This window comes from Mesocricetus auratus, unplaced genomic scaffold (genome assembly GCF_017639785.1).
Source record: "Mesocricetus auratus isolate SY011 unplaced genomic scaffold, BCM_Maur_2.0 Super-Scaffold_100676, whole genome shotgun sequence".
Lineage (NCBI taxonomy): Eukaryota > Metazoa > Chordata > Mammalia > Rodentia > Cricetidae > Mesocricetus > Mesocricetus auratus.
This window is the reverse complement of record NW_024429266.1, coordinates 114,042,817-114,055,978: the sequence shown is the minus strand read 5'-3', so window position 1 is coordinate 114,055,978 and position 13,162 is coordinate 114,042,817.

The window sequence follows — 13,162 nt, the reverse complement described above, 5'->3', positions numbered from 1 at the left end:
AGCAGAAGTTAGCTGGCGGGCCCTGGACATGCTTTATGGTGCTTACGGTAAAAGCAGCATACTGCCCTAGGAGGGTCTATGGGCCATAACAACCAGTTGACCAATCAACACAGGGCAGGTCTCCCAAGCCTGAAAGTGCACCGATCCTGAGACTCTTGCGTACCCCTAGACACTCCCCTTACACATCCCAATAAATTCCCTGCCTCCCAGCCCCCTTGGGTCCTCCTCACGCTACCTGCCATGTGGGCTGGACAAAGGGCCCAAGTTAAGACATCAAACTCTTTGATAATAAAAGACTCTGCTTTTGCATTGGAATGGGTCTCTTGGTGATTTGGGGGTTCAGAATTTGGACACAACAGGTAATGTCTTTGGTCCCTTCCCTCCTCCATCCTCTCTGTATGGTCCCTTCCGCTTGCCCTCCTCCACCCGCACTGAATTGTCCCTCTCACTCACTGGTCTGTTGGAGTCTCAGAGGACATAGCTTCTGTTCTTCTCTTCATAGCCCTAGTTAGTACTCAGGACCCTTCTTAGCAGCAAGAACTAAGAAATATCTCATGACCAATATGTGTGGTCTTCCCAGCTACAATTTAGCTCTGTGGTGGTGGAGACGTTCCCTTTATTTTTTATTCCCTAGGCTGCTATTAATTAATCATAGTTAGTTACATGATGCAATCATCTTAGATTCTCTCAAGAAACGGGGGGCTTACTAAGAATAACCACGTTCACACTTAAAGGCAGTGTTAGGGAACAGAAGAAAGGGGTTGCCCTTTTCAAAGGAGCTGTTGGATTTTTTGTGTGTTTGTTTCGAAACAGGGTTTCTCTGTATTGTTTTGGAAGCTGTCCTGGAACTAGCTCTTGTAGACCAAGCTGGTCTCACAGAGATCCTCCTGCCTCTGCCTCCCGAGTGCTGGGATTAAAGGCATATGCCACCAATGCTCGGCAAGCTGTTGGATTTTTAATCTCTTATGTTGCCACTGAGCTGACTCCTACTTGAGTCCTTTATTTTAATTTAATTTTATTTTTGGTCTCACCTGCTGTTGACTAGCTGACTTCTCTTCATTCAAAGGGAGCAATTCCATCTGACCTTGTTATCTCTTCCTGACAGGAAGAGGGTTTTGAACCAAATAACTTCCCAAAGAGCAACATAACAAGTTTTCTCTGTCTTGCCTTCTCCCAAATAATAGCATGGAGACTTAGTATTAATTATGAAATCTTGGCCTTAGCTTAGGCTTATTTCTATCTAGTTTTATAACTTAAATTGAACCATTTCTATTAATCTACATGATACCATGTGGCCAATGGTATTTACCTCTCCTCCTGCACATCCTGTTTTCTCTTTATCCAGCAAATCACTCCCCCTTTCTTCTTCCCAGAGCCCTCTCTGTCCAGAAGTCCTGTCTATACCCCTGCCTAGCTATTGGCCCATTTAGGTTTTTATTAAACCCATCACAATGACACCAGTTTACACAGTGTAATCAAATATCTCACAACAGAGCCAGGTCCGATATCCATTCTAATTGGTAGCTATCTCTGACTCCAATCCAGCCTACAGCCCACTTCCATCGGCCAGGGCTCTCGGGTGCTCTGCCCTAAGCAGCAGCCAGTGGGGCCAGGAGGCCCCAGGAGCAGCGTGATCAACACAGGCTTTCCTGGAAGTTCAAATTACATCCATGCTTCCGAAGGCAGAACTGGGAGAAATGTACGATTGTGTAATTCTAGAATCCTTCTCAGTAAACTTGGATATTTGTTGTGGACTTAACACTGAGCAAGGGTATAAATCTCCTGTTACTTTACTGTTAGCTGTCACTGTCATTTTGAGATAGGTGGGGTTTGTGAATCTGTGTCTCTTTTTACAGTCAGTTCCCTGCTTTTGACTGAAAATCCTGCCTGTGTTTCCCAGTGGTGTCTAGAGCTATGGCAGTTTGTTTTAAATGATTGCCCATCAGAATGTGTGCTCCTTTCTCTCAGAGTCGTTCATGGCCACATAAACAAATGGTTCGTGTCATTCTGATTTAGCCTGCACGATCCATCCTTTATATCTGTCTTACGTCTTTCTAAAACATTCAACATGGATTCTAAAAAACACTTTACACTGAATATTTTACACAAGCTATTTCATTTAGTCCTCCTTACAGTCTTATCAAGTAGGAGCTAATACTACTTTACATATCGGGTGTGTATGGAATGGAGGCTTAAAGTGGATTAAAGTGGATGTCAATGTCCTTGGTATTCGGACTCATCTGTGGTGAGTCACTTGCAGGTTCCTGGAGGACACGGTATCATTTGCGGAACACACAGCAGTAAATTGATGTCCTGCCCTCACTTGATGACCACTCTGTGTACTCCAGTGCCTACTTTGTCTAAGGCAAGTGACTAACTGGGTTCTCTGCTCCACAGTCCATCTGAACTCATGACGCACTGTTAAAGATGTATTTTATATTTTAAATGATGTGTGTGCATTGCGTGCGAGGTGTGTGTGTGTGCATTGCATGTGGTGTGTGTGTGTGTGTGTGTGTGTGTGCAGGGTGTGTGTGTGTGTGCGTGCATGATTGCGGGCACCTGTGCAGACCAGAGGCATTGGATCGTCGGGAGCTGAAGTTACAGGTGGTTGTGAGCTGTACAGCATGGTTGCTGGCAACAGAACCCTGTAGAACCACCAAGCTACCTCTGCAGGCCCCTCTACCATATATAACGTATACCATATGAAAATACTCCCTGGACATCTAAAAAGTGTATTTAAGCTTAGTTATTACAATGCATTATAGAGCCAAACAAGGATCTGGGAGCTCCGGAAGGAATAGACAGAGAAAAGTCAAGTGTTGGAAAGAGGAGGGTGAAAGAAAAAAAGAGAGAATTTTGTGGGTTTGGTCACCTGGAAGCTGAATATTTGAATACAAGATTCTGAGAGTGACAGTAACTTTTGAAAACTGGAGACCAAATCCTGACCCTCCAGTAACAGCTGCAGTTCTTGGTTTCTGAGATCATACAAGATTAAGACAGAGGTGTGTGATTTAATGCCCCACTATGGTCTTAACAAAATAACCGAAATTTAAAAAAAACCACACACACACAATAAAAAGAAAATTGAAATCTGAAAACAAAGCAAAGCAAATCTCTAGGAAATCATGGAAAGACCCTGTGCTTGACCTCATAGTGAACGCAAGAGGGCGCTAGGCTCACATGAGTCACAGGCTGCTGGGGAACGCAACAAATCACATTCATGGTCGTATATTGAGAGGCATTTCTTAAAAGTCACCGGTGCTTCTCATAGTTATATCCACCTCTTTGTTTAGTAAATATCGTCTCAGTTAATTTTATGGGTCTCGAAGAGTTTTCCGTCCATAAAATGCGGAGTTATATCTTAGCAAAAAAAAAAAAAAAAAAAAAGCAAAACAAACCCAGAAGTTTGGTCAGGCACGAGAACCCGAAAGAAAGGTTCTAAAAGGCTCTAAAAGGCATTAGTGGGGACCCAAGGAGCCTTAGCAGAGACTTCAGTTCTAGAAAACTGTAGGACACACACTGTCTGAGCTGAAGACTGTTTACCTCTTCCAACTCCCATACTCACAAAACAAGCTCCCATAATTCCTCAGCTTCTCATCAGCATCTGCGTCAATGACAAGGCACACTCAAGAAAAAAGAAATCTAACTAAAAGAAATCTGTTTTTCTTTTGGTGGTAAAACAAAGGAGAAAGTCAGATAAATAAACATTTAGTGTCGGTTATTGTTTTTATTTTGTGAAGCTTGATAAGCCAGGGATAGTTAAACACCACTCGGATTTTACCTCTGTGTCTGGAGAAGCAATTACAAGGAAAAGGACAGAGCTGGGAACCAAGGCGAGTTAAGGTTTTTGCCGTGGGTTTGGGGCGGGGTTGTTTGTGTAGGTGGACACTGTCAACAGGCAATTGGAAATGAGGCTTGTGAGGACCTGCGTTGTCGCATAGGAAGATCAGAGCTGAAGATACACAGGGTTAGGGCTCACTGGCATGGAGGACCGTGACGTGGAGGGAGTCACTAAGAATGCTGTATCAGTACTCTTCTAGTTGCTATGACAAAATACTTAACACAAGCAACTTAGGGAAGGCGGGTTTATCTCGGCTCACGGTTGGAGGGCGCAGTCCATCGCTGCGGCAGCAGCATGGTGAAGCCCTTTGTTGCCTGCATCTGCTGGTGCTCAGCTCCTTTTCTCCCTTTTAGTCAGTCCTGGCCCCCAAGCCTCCAGATGTTGCTTTGTTGAGTAGGGTTGTCTTGGCTATCCTGGGTCTTTTGTTTTTCCATAAAAAGTTGATTATTGTTCTTTCAAAGTCTGTGAAGAATTGTGCTAGGATTTTAATGGGGATTTCGTTAAATCTGTATATTGCTTTTGGTAAGATTGCCATTTTTACTATGTTGATCCTACCTATCCAAGAGCATGGGAGATCTTTCCACCTTCTGGTGTCTTCTTTAATTTATTTCTTTAAAGACTCAAAGTTCTTGCTATACAGGTCTTTCACTTGTTTGGTTAGCGTTACCCCAAGGTATTTTATGTTGTTCATGGCTATTGTAAAGGGCGATATTTCTTTGATTTCTTTCTCAGCCCTTTTATTGTCTGTATATAGTAGGGCTACTGATTTTCTTGAGTTGATCTTGTATCGTTCCACTTTGCTGAAAGTATTTATCAACTGCAGGAGTTCCCTGGTAGAGTTTTTGGGTCACTTATGTAAACTATCCTATCATCTGCAAATAGTGAAAGTTTGACCTCTTCCTTTCCAATTTGTAACCCCTTGATCTCCTTTTGTTGTTGGATTGCTCTAGCTAGAACTTCAAGTACAATATTGAAGAGGTATGGAGAGAGTTGACAGCCTTGCCTTGTTCCTGATCTTAGAGGAATTGTGTTGATCAGCCTGCTTTCTTATAGAACTCATGATCAGCAGCCCAGGAATGGCACCACCCACCATGGGCTGGACCCTCCCCCATTGATCACTAAATGAGAAAATGCCTTACAGCTGGATGCCATCGAGGCATTTCCTCAGCTGAGGCTCCTTTCCCTGATGACTCTAATAACTTCTGTCAAGTCAACACACAAAACCAGCCAGTACAGAGGGTGTAGGGCCCAAGGCCAGCCTTAGGGTCCTAGAAAGTAACAAGACGGACAATGGTATTGGGTACTGCTCTTTTGTCTAGGGAAAACAGAAATTCTAGTGTTAGATGCTGCAGGGACAAAAATAACAAAGAGCAGAAGTTTTAACCTGAAAAACCTCTGGCTACATTCAAAAGAACAGGCTCTACCAGGGAAACTTACTGATGCTCTAATGGGTGGACAGCGTACCTTGTCATAGCAGAAGCAGGGGCCTCAAATTGGAAGCCAGCTTAACAAAAGTCCACATGGCACTAACTGCTCCTTTTCTACTGCTGCTATAGAAAAGTATCACAACTTAGTGGCTTCAAAAACTCAAATTTGAGCCCCGTAGAAGGCCAACACAAGTCTCAGTAAGCACCAATCAAGATGTCCACAATATTTTAAAAACAACAGCTAGTAGCTATAGTCTAAAACACAGTCTCCACATGCAACCTAAAGTTACAAGAAATCCCTAAAGGGTGTAATAAGCAAAATGCAGACTATAAACAGCTTCAGTAATGGCTCACTTCTTCCAAACACTGTCAGAACACAAAGCGAAGGCAAATCTCAGTGAGGAGAGTAGAAATACATCAACCAGTTGCAGCGTATTGATTTGTTCTGAATCTTAATTCAAACAAGCTTAAAAATGTATAAGGTGATTAGGGAAATTGAAGCAGCGACTGAATGCATGATGATATTAAAAATGGTTTGATTGCCTTAGTGAAATAGTTATAGCGATATGGTGTCTGGGGTTTGCATTTGAGTCATCTAGGGTAAAGCCAGGGTTAGGTGGCACAAGGGAAGAAATGGTTTGACCAAACTGGTAGTGTGGCAGCCGGGTGATGGAGACTTGGGTATTCTTTTTTTTATTGAAAATTTATATATATATTTTTATTTTTAAATTTAAATTTAAATTAGAAACAAGATTGCCTCACATTGTCAATTCCAGTTCCCTCTCCCTTTCCCTCCCCTGCTCCCGTGCTCTCCCAACAACCCCCCCAATATCCCCTCATTTCTCCAGGGAGGGTGAGGCCCTTCATGGGGGTGTCCATAGTCTGTCATTTCATCCAGGGCAGGGCCTAGACCCTCGCCTGAGAGTCCAGGGTGAGAGTGCATCTCTCATTGTTGGATGGGAGTCCAAAGTCCCTTTGTATACCCGGAATAAATACTGATCTACCACCCAAGGCTCAATAGATTACCTAGGCCTCCTCACTGACATCCCACCTTGGACAGTGGTCAGTAGTGTTCACATCTGTGTCTGAGTGCTGAGCCCGGGGTGCTTTGAAGGGGCTGAATGAACTCTGCACATTTCAGAGGAAAGTACCAGCCGCTGTTCAGAAGAGATGGTTTTGAGGATGTGGAGGGGAGGGGAGTTTCCCCTACACTGGACTGAGTCTGACCGCGAGCATTGTACTGTCCAGAGTGCCTGTTGGCTTTGGGGTACAGGGTGAGGAAGGCTTGCAGGGCTGCACAGTTTTGTCCTATGTGCTTTCCAACGTCCTGATAACCTTCCAGTCAGCAGTTCAGCATATGCGATGAGCTCCAGAGTAGCATCTTTGCTTGGCTGTGGAGGCAGTATGAAGGCTGGGTGGTGTCCACTCAGCATCCGGGCAGACACGGGGCAGACCAAAGAGCTCTTTGTCAGTCGGTGCCACTTTCCCAGGAGCCAGCCTGCATTCACTCAGGAGGGCGTGGCCGAGCCATCCTGTGAAGTCTGAGAATATAAGGCACAGTAGCTAGCAAGGTGGCGTTCTCTTCATCCGACACACACAGTTTCACTGCTTTGCCTGGAGTCCGCAAGAGTTACCTGAACCACCTCAGGCTAACGGTGACAGGGATCCCGGTGCTGCATGAAGACTCTGAGCTGGTGTCAGCTGCCTTGTGTCGAGGGTGATTATGCTTCCTAGAGAACTGGGTGGGCAGCTTGCTGAACATCTATCCCCGGCTCCATCAAGACGAAGTTGGGGACCATGTGGTGACTACTGTGATGGGGGCCATTTCTAAGGGGGGAAAAATGAAGCCTTCGGTAGCAGTGCCTGTGAGCCCAAGAAATGGTTAGCAGTTAGGAGCAAAGGCTGTTCCTCCAAGGACCTGAGTTTGAGTCAAAGCATCCACATGGCAAGGATGGCAGTCTCTACTGACCAAAACTGACAGCTCTGAGGGTTTCTGTGACTCTGGAGGTGACCTCCACATAGCTTTTCAGGTTTCAGTGTCTCTGATAGTCACCTACACACAGCTCGTAGGTTTCGGTGATGCCAATGGTGTCTTCCATACAGAACTTCAATGCTGTTTCCCACATTGCAAGTTTCCAGTGGTTCCACCAGTGACCTCAAGCAGTGCCAAGAGTAGAAGAAACAAACTCTGCATTGAGCCGCAGCCCCCAAGCAAGTGGTCAAAGTCAGGTGATCAAATATTTGGTAGTGAGGGGCGGAATACCAGTGTGGTGGTTTGAAAGGAAATGGCCCCCAAAGGGAGTGGCACTATTAGGAGGTGTGGCCTTGTTGGAGTGGGTGTGCTGCTGTGGGGGGGGCAGGCTTTGGCGTCTCTCTTTCCTCAAGCTTCTCTCAGCTGACTGCCTGCTGCCTTCTGTGTCTGCCTGCACACTGCCACCCTCCCCGCCATGATGATAATGGACTGAATCTGTGAAATGTAAGCCATCACCCCATTAAATGTTTTCTTTGTAAGAGTTGCCATGGCCATGGTGTTTCTTCACAGCAACAGAAACCCCAACTAACACAACCTGACACGTCTAGAGCACCCCTCAACATCTCATACCTGATGGTTTCCACGGTGATTCCTCCAGGGTCCGTGGACTTCCCTCACAGTAGTGGTCAGGCACCTTCAGAGGTCATGTGATTCTAGCGCTTAACAATGAGCTGGCACTATGGTGATCCCATCTGTGTTGATGAGCACCGGGCAGCGTGGCAGCTGGCAAGGCTCTGTAGAAACGCTACTGGCCTCCTGCCTTAGCTCGAGTTCATGCAGCTTGAATTCATCTTCCTTTCATCCCCAAACACCCCTTCCCCATTCCCCCTCCTTCGACACCATCACCCCAGTTTCCTCATCCCCGCTTTGCCAGCCCCTGTCAGAAGCAAGAAGCCACACAGCTTACCCATCCCTGTCCTCTCCCTGTAAGCGGAGCAGCTCTGCTTCAGCTCCCGTTGCTATGACTCCGTTGCTAGGATCAGGTTGTCTCCATCCCAGGCAGGAAACATGTAGTGAATTATGGATGGCTGGTTCTCTCAGAGGCCTGGTCTGTAATGCAGACATACTGCACACATGCAGTGTCCCGGCATCCTGCGCACTCTCTGTGTCCAGGCATCCTGCGCACACACTCCCTGTCCAGGCATCCTGCGCACACGCTCCAACTCCCGGCATCCTGCGCACACACTCCCTGTCCAGGCATCCAGCGCACACACACCCTGTCCAGGCATCCTGCAGCCACACTCCAAGTCCCGGCATCCTGTGCACACACTCCATGTCCCCGCATCCTGCGCACACACTCCGCTTTCAGCCATCCTGCGCACACACTCCAAGACCCCGCATCCTGCGCACACTCCGTGTCCCCGCATCCTCCTCACACACTCCGCGTCCCGGCATCCTGTGCACACCCTCGGTGTCCAGGCATCCTGCGGACACACTCCGTGTCCAGGCAACCTGTGCACACACTCCAAGACCCCGCATCCTGCGCACACACTCCAAGACCCCGCATCCTGCGCACACTCCGTGTCCCCGCATCCTTCTCACACACTCCGCGTCCCGCCATCTTGCGCACACACTCAGTGTCCCCGCATCCTGCACACACACCCTCCATCCAGTCACTGTCATTAGATGCCCGTGCCTGTCCTCTGACACGTAGGTGTCAAGGTAAGTCATATTACAGTCACGTTATTAGGTAATTGCAAAGATAAAAGCACTCCTTTGACATGCTATGCAGTTACATGCACACATACAACATGCATGGCTTGACTTTCTTAACTCATCCTCACACTGAGATTTTGTCACACTGTGGATGGGTGATACACTCACCTTCTCTCATCGAGACCTTGTCACACTGTAGGAACAAGTTGATCACATGACCAAGAGAACATGGTCTAATTAATGGCCAGCAAAATGAGCAAACAAGAATGAAAAGGAATGACGACCACAGCCAGTGACCACCCCCTGTGTGGGAATTGGTGCATGATCATCCCAGGACAGGGCCAAGGGAATATACAATCAGTATTTGGCACTCATTGGTTCAACCCACATTTATGCCTAGAAAATGACCAATCTCAGTAAGAAATGACCAACTTCACTTTCAGTTCAGAACAATGTAGCTGGACATTATCCATCATCTTGGCTAACTTTATAGTCGGGAGCACGTCTCACTTTCCCTTAATAAACTTTCCCTTAGCTCTCTCCTTTGCATTCCTTATCCCTCATGAAGGACAGAGCAAACTGGTGACCACTGATCAATCATTGATTACCTTAGCATCTAACACAGACAAGAAAAGTGTCCTGCTTTCACCACCATAACTATGGTAAAATATAACAAAGAGCAATGGAAGAGAGAGCTTACTTGGTTTACAGTCCAGGTCACTGTCATTTAGTGGGATTCGGGCAAGAATTCAATCACCTACACGTATCACTGATACAGTCAAGAGAAGAGAGACCATATAGGCATTCTTGCTCGTTGTATCCTAACACTGCAGTTCAGGGCCTGAGACATGAGATGACTGAGTCTGTCCTCAACAGTGAAGACAATCTCTTACAGATGTGCCCAAGGGACATGCTGATCTAGAATGTCAACAGTCAGCAAGCCCTGCTCTGAGGGTGTTTTGTGAGATAACTGTGTGATCTGATGGCAATGTGGCTCTTTTACTTGAGAACTGCATTCCAAATTCACATTTTCTTTCAAAAGATGATGCACACAACAAGTTACATTTTAAAAAGACCAAGAGCTAGAGAAAATAATTAGTGTGTAAGAGTGCTGGTTGTACTACCAGGAGACCCAGCTTCAATTCCCAGCATCCACAAGATAGTTCACTCAAGGTTCAGGAGATCCCAGGCCATCTTATGGCCTCCAATGTTACCAGGCACCCATAGAATCATGGCTTTAGATGCACATATACATATATTTTTAACATGGTAAGTTCATAAAAAGAACACATTTTGGGCCACCGATGTAGCACAGTTTGGATAGGGCTTCCTTAGGATGCTTTGAGTACTGAATTTGATGTACATGTGTGATACCAGAATTAAAGGGGTGATAAAGATAACCAGGAGATAAAGACAGCCTCTGAACATAGCAAGTGCAGTATAAACCAGAAATATATGACCACCCTATTTTAAAAAAACTTGAAATAAAAACAGGCCCATAAGGATCAGGGAGTGATGAGGTACAGCTATAATCCCAGGAACTCAGGAAGCCAGACTGCTTCAAATGTAAGGTCAGCATGGGCTACATAGCACAAGGCCTGCCAAAGCAGAGCTATGCAAAAGAAGCTGTCTCAAAACAACAAAAAGCAGCAGAGTGGGAAGCAATTTGGACATGTACACAGCGTGACTTCCAGAAGCTATCTAAGAACTTCCTCTGAGAAAGTGCACCTGTGTCCCAGCCAGCATCCAGTGCCATTCTCTGTGTGAAATGCCACAGCAAGTATCTTAGCCCTCTATGCACCTGACAGAATGATCAAAGGAACTGTGGCCCCATCTGCACCTGATGGAATGATCACTGGAGCCTGTGGCCCTGCCTGTACCTGGAGGAGCGAGCTGGAGAACTCCTTTGCCTGCATCAGGAGGAGTGATCATTGGAGCCACAGCTCCCAACTACACCAACTGGAGAAACAGTGACCGCCTCTGAAGCTCAAACTCCACCTGTACTGATGGAGGAACAGATGGGTAGATGACACTGTAAGATACACTCCACAACATAAAGAACAATAGGACACCAACAGAAACCAGTGGTTCTACAACAGCAAGACACGAATATCTCAAAGCAGATGAACCAGAAGAAAATGACCCTACAAATAACTTGATGAAGATGATGAGGCCCTTATGGAGGAAATGATGAAAATCCCTTAAAGATGTAGAAGAAAACAGAAACAAAAAACTGGAAGAAATCCACAAGATCCCTTAAATTAAACTGAGAAAAAACAATCACACAGGGGAAGGAAATGGTTAAAGACTTGATAGCTGAAACAGAGACAATAAAGAAACACAAGCCCAGGGAATTCTGGAAAAGGAAAGCCTGGGTAAATGATCAGGAATGACAAATGTGAACATACACAACAGAATACAACAGATGGAAGAGGGAATCTCAGGTGTTGTAGATAGCATCGAGGAACTGGATTCATGGGTCAAAGAAAATGCTAAATCCAACACTCTTATCACGAAATATCCAGTACAAGAAGTTTACAAAACTCCAAATAGATGGGACCAAAAGAGTTCTCATGCCACATATAATATGTTGCTGTTTCACCTTACCTGCCTAAGGCACCTGATTGTTCTAATACAAAGCTGAACAGTCAATAGCTATGCAGGCCAAGGGACAAGTAGGATGAAGACTCCAGACTGGGGGAGAGAATGAAAAGACTGAAACTAAGAATTACTAGGGATAAAAGAAGGAGATGTAGTCCAGGAAATCAAAGGAACAGAAAATACATTCAACAAATTCATAGAAGATAACCGATATGCCTGTGAAAGTACAAGAAGCTTACAGAAAACCAAATAAATTGGATCAAAAACAGTTCTCTTGCCACATATAATGAAAGCACTAAGCACATGGAAAAAAGAAAATATTAAAAGCTTCAAAAGAAAATGCCAAGTAATATATAAAGGCAGACTTATCAAAAATATATCCCACTCCTCACTGGAAACAAGGAAAACCAGAAGGTCTTACACAGGAGTTACGCAGACACTTAAGGGACCACGGATGCCACCTTAGTATACTATACCCAGCAAAGCATTCAATCACTGTAAGTGGAGAAAAAAGCTATTCCTTGACAAGGTCCGATTTTAAAAAGTACCTATCCACATAGCCTGCCCTACAGGATATACTATAAGGAAAACTCCAACCAAAGGAAGTTAACTGCACCCACAAAAATACAGGCAATAGATTATCCCCCGCCAGCTAAATCCTAAGGGAACCCGTACAGAATACTACCAACAACACTAAAACAAAAGTAATGGAAAGTGGCAATAACTGGTCATTAATATCCCTTAATATCAGTGGTCTCAACTTGCCTATAAAAAGACACAGATCAACAGAATCCATAAGGAAACAGAATCCATCCCTCTGCTGCATACAAGAAATGCACCTCCAGTTCAAAGACAAACGTTAACTGACAGTAAAGATTGGGAAAAGATTTTACAATCAAATGGACCTAAGATACAAGCTGATGTAGGTATCATAATATCTGACAAAGTAGACATCAAACTAAAATTAATTAATGGAGATGAGGGATGTTTCGTATTCATCATTACAGAAAAAATGCATCAAGATGAATTCTCAGTTCTGAATATCTATGCCCCAAATATAAGGACACCCACATTTGTAAAACAATTTTTGCTTGGAAGCCTGCCATGCTTCCGATCTTCCAGCTTGTGTATAAGTTCTTTCTCTGGTATATAAATATATCAAATATGGCGTTGACTATCCTTGTCACCCAGCAATACCACTTTTGGTCATATACCCAAAAGATGCACACCGCACCACAGGGGCATTTGGTCAAGTGTGTTCATAGCATTATTTGTAATAGTCAGAACCTTAAAAACAACCTAGATGCCCTTAGGATGCCTAAAGAAGTTGTGGTACACTTACACAATGGAGCATACTCAGTGGTAAAAGCAAAGGAAAACAAAACTAAAACCATCTTGAGTATTACAGGCAAACGGATGGAAGTAGAAAAAGACATCTTGAGTGAGGACTAATACGGCATATTCACTCATAAGTGGATGTTAGATATTAAAGAGAAACAAACCCATCTACAGCCCACCAGCCCAGAGAAGCTAGGTAGCAAAGAGGACCCTGAAGGGACATACATGGATCTGCCTAGGAAGGGAAATGGAGAAGATCTCTTGAGT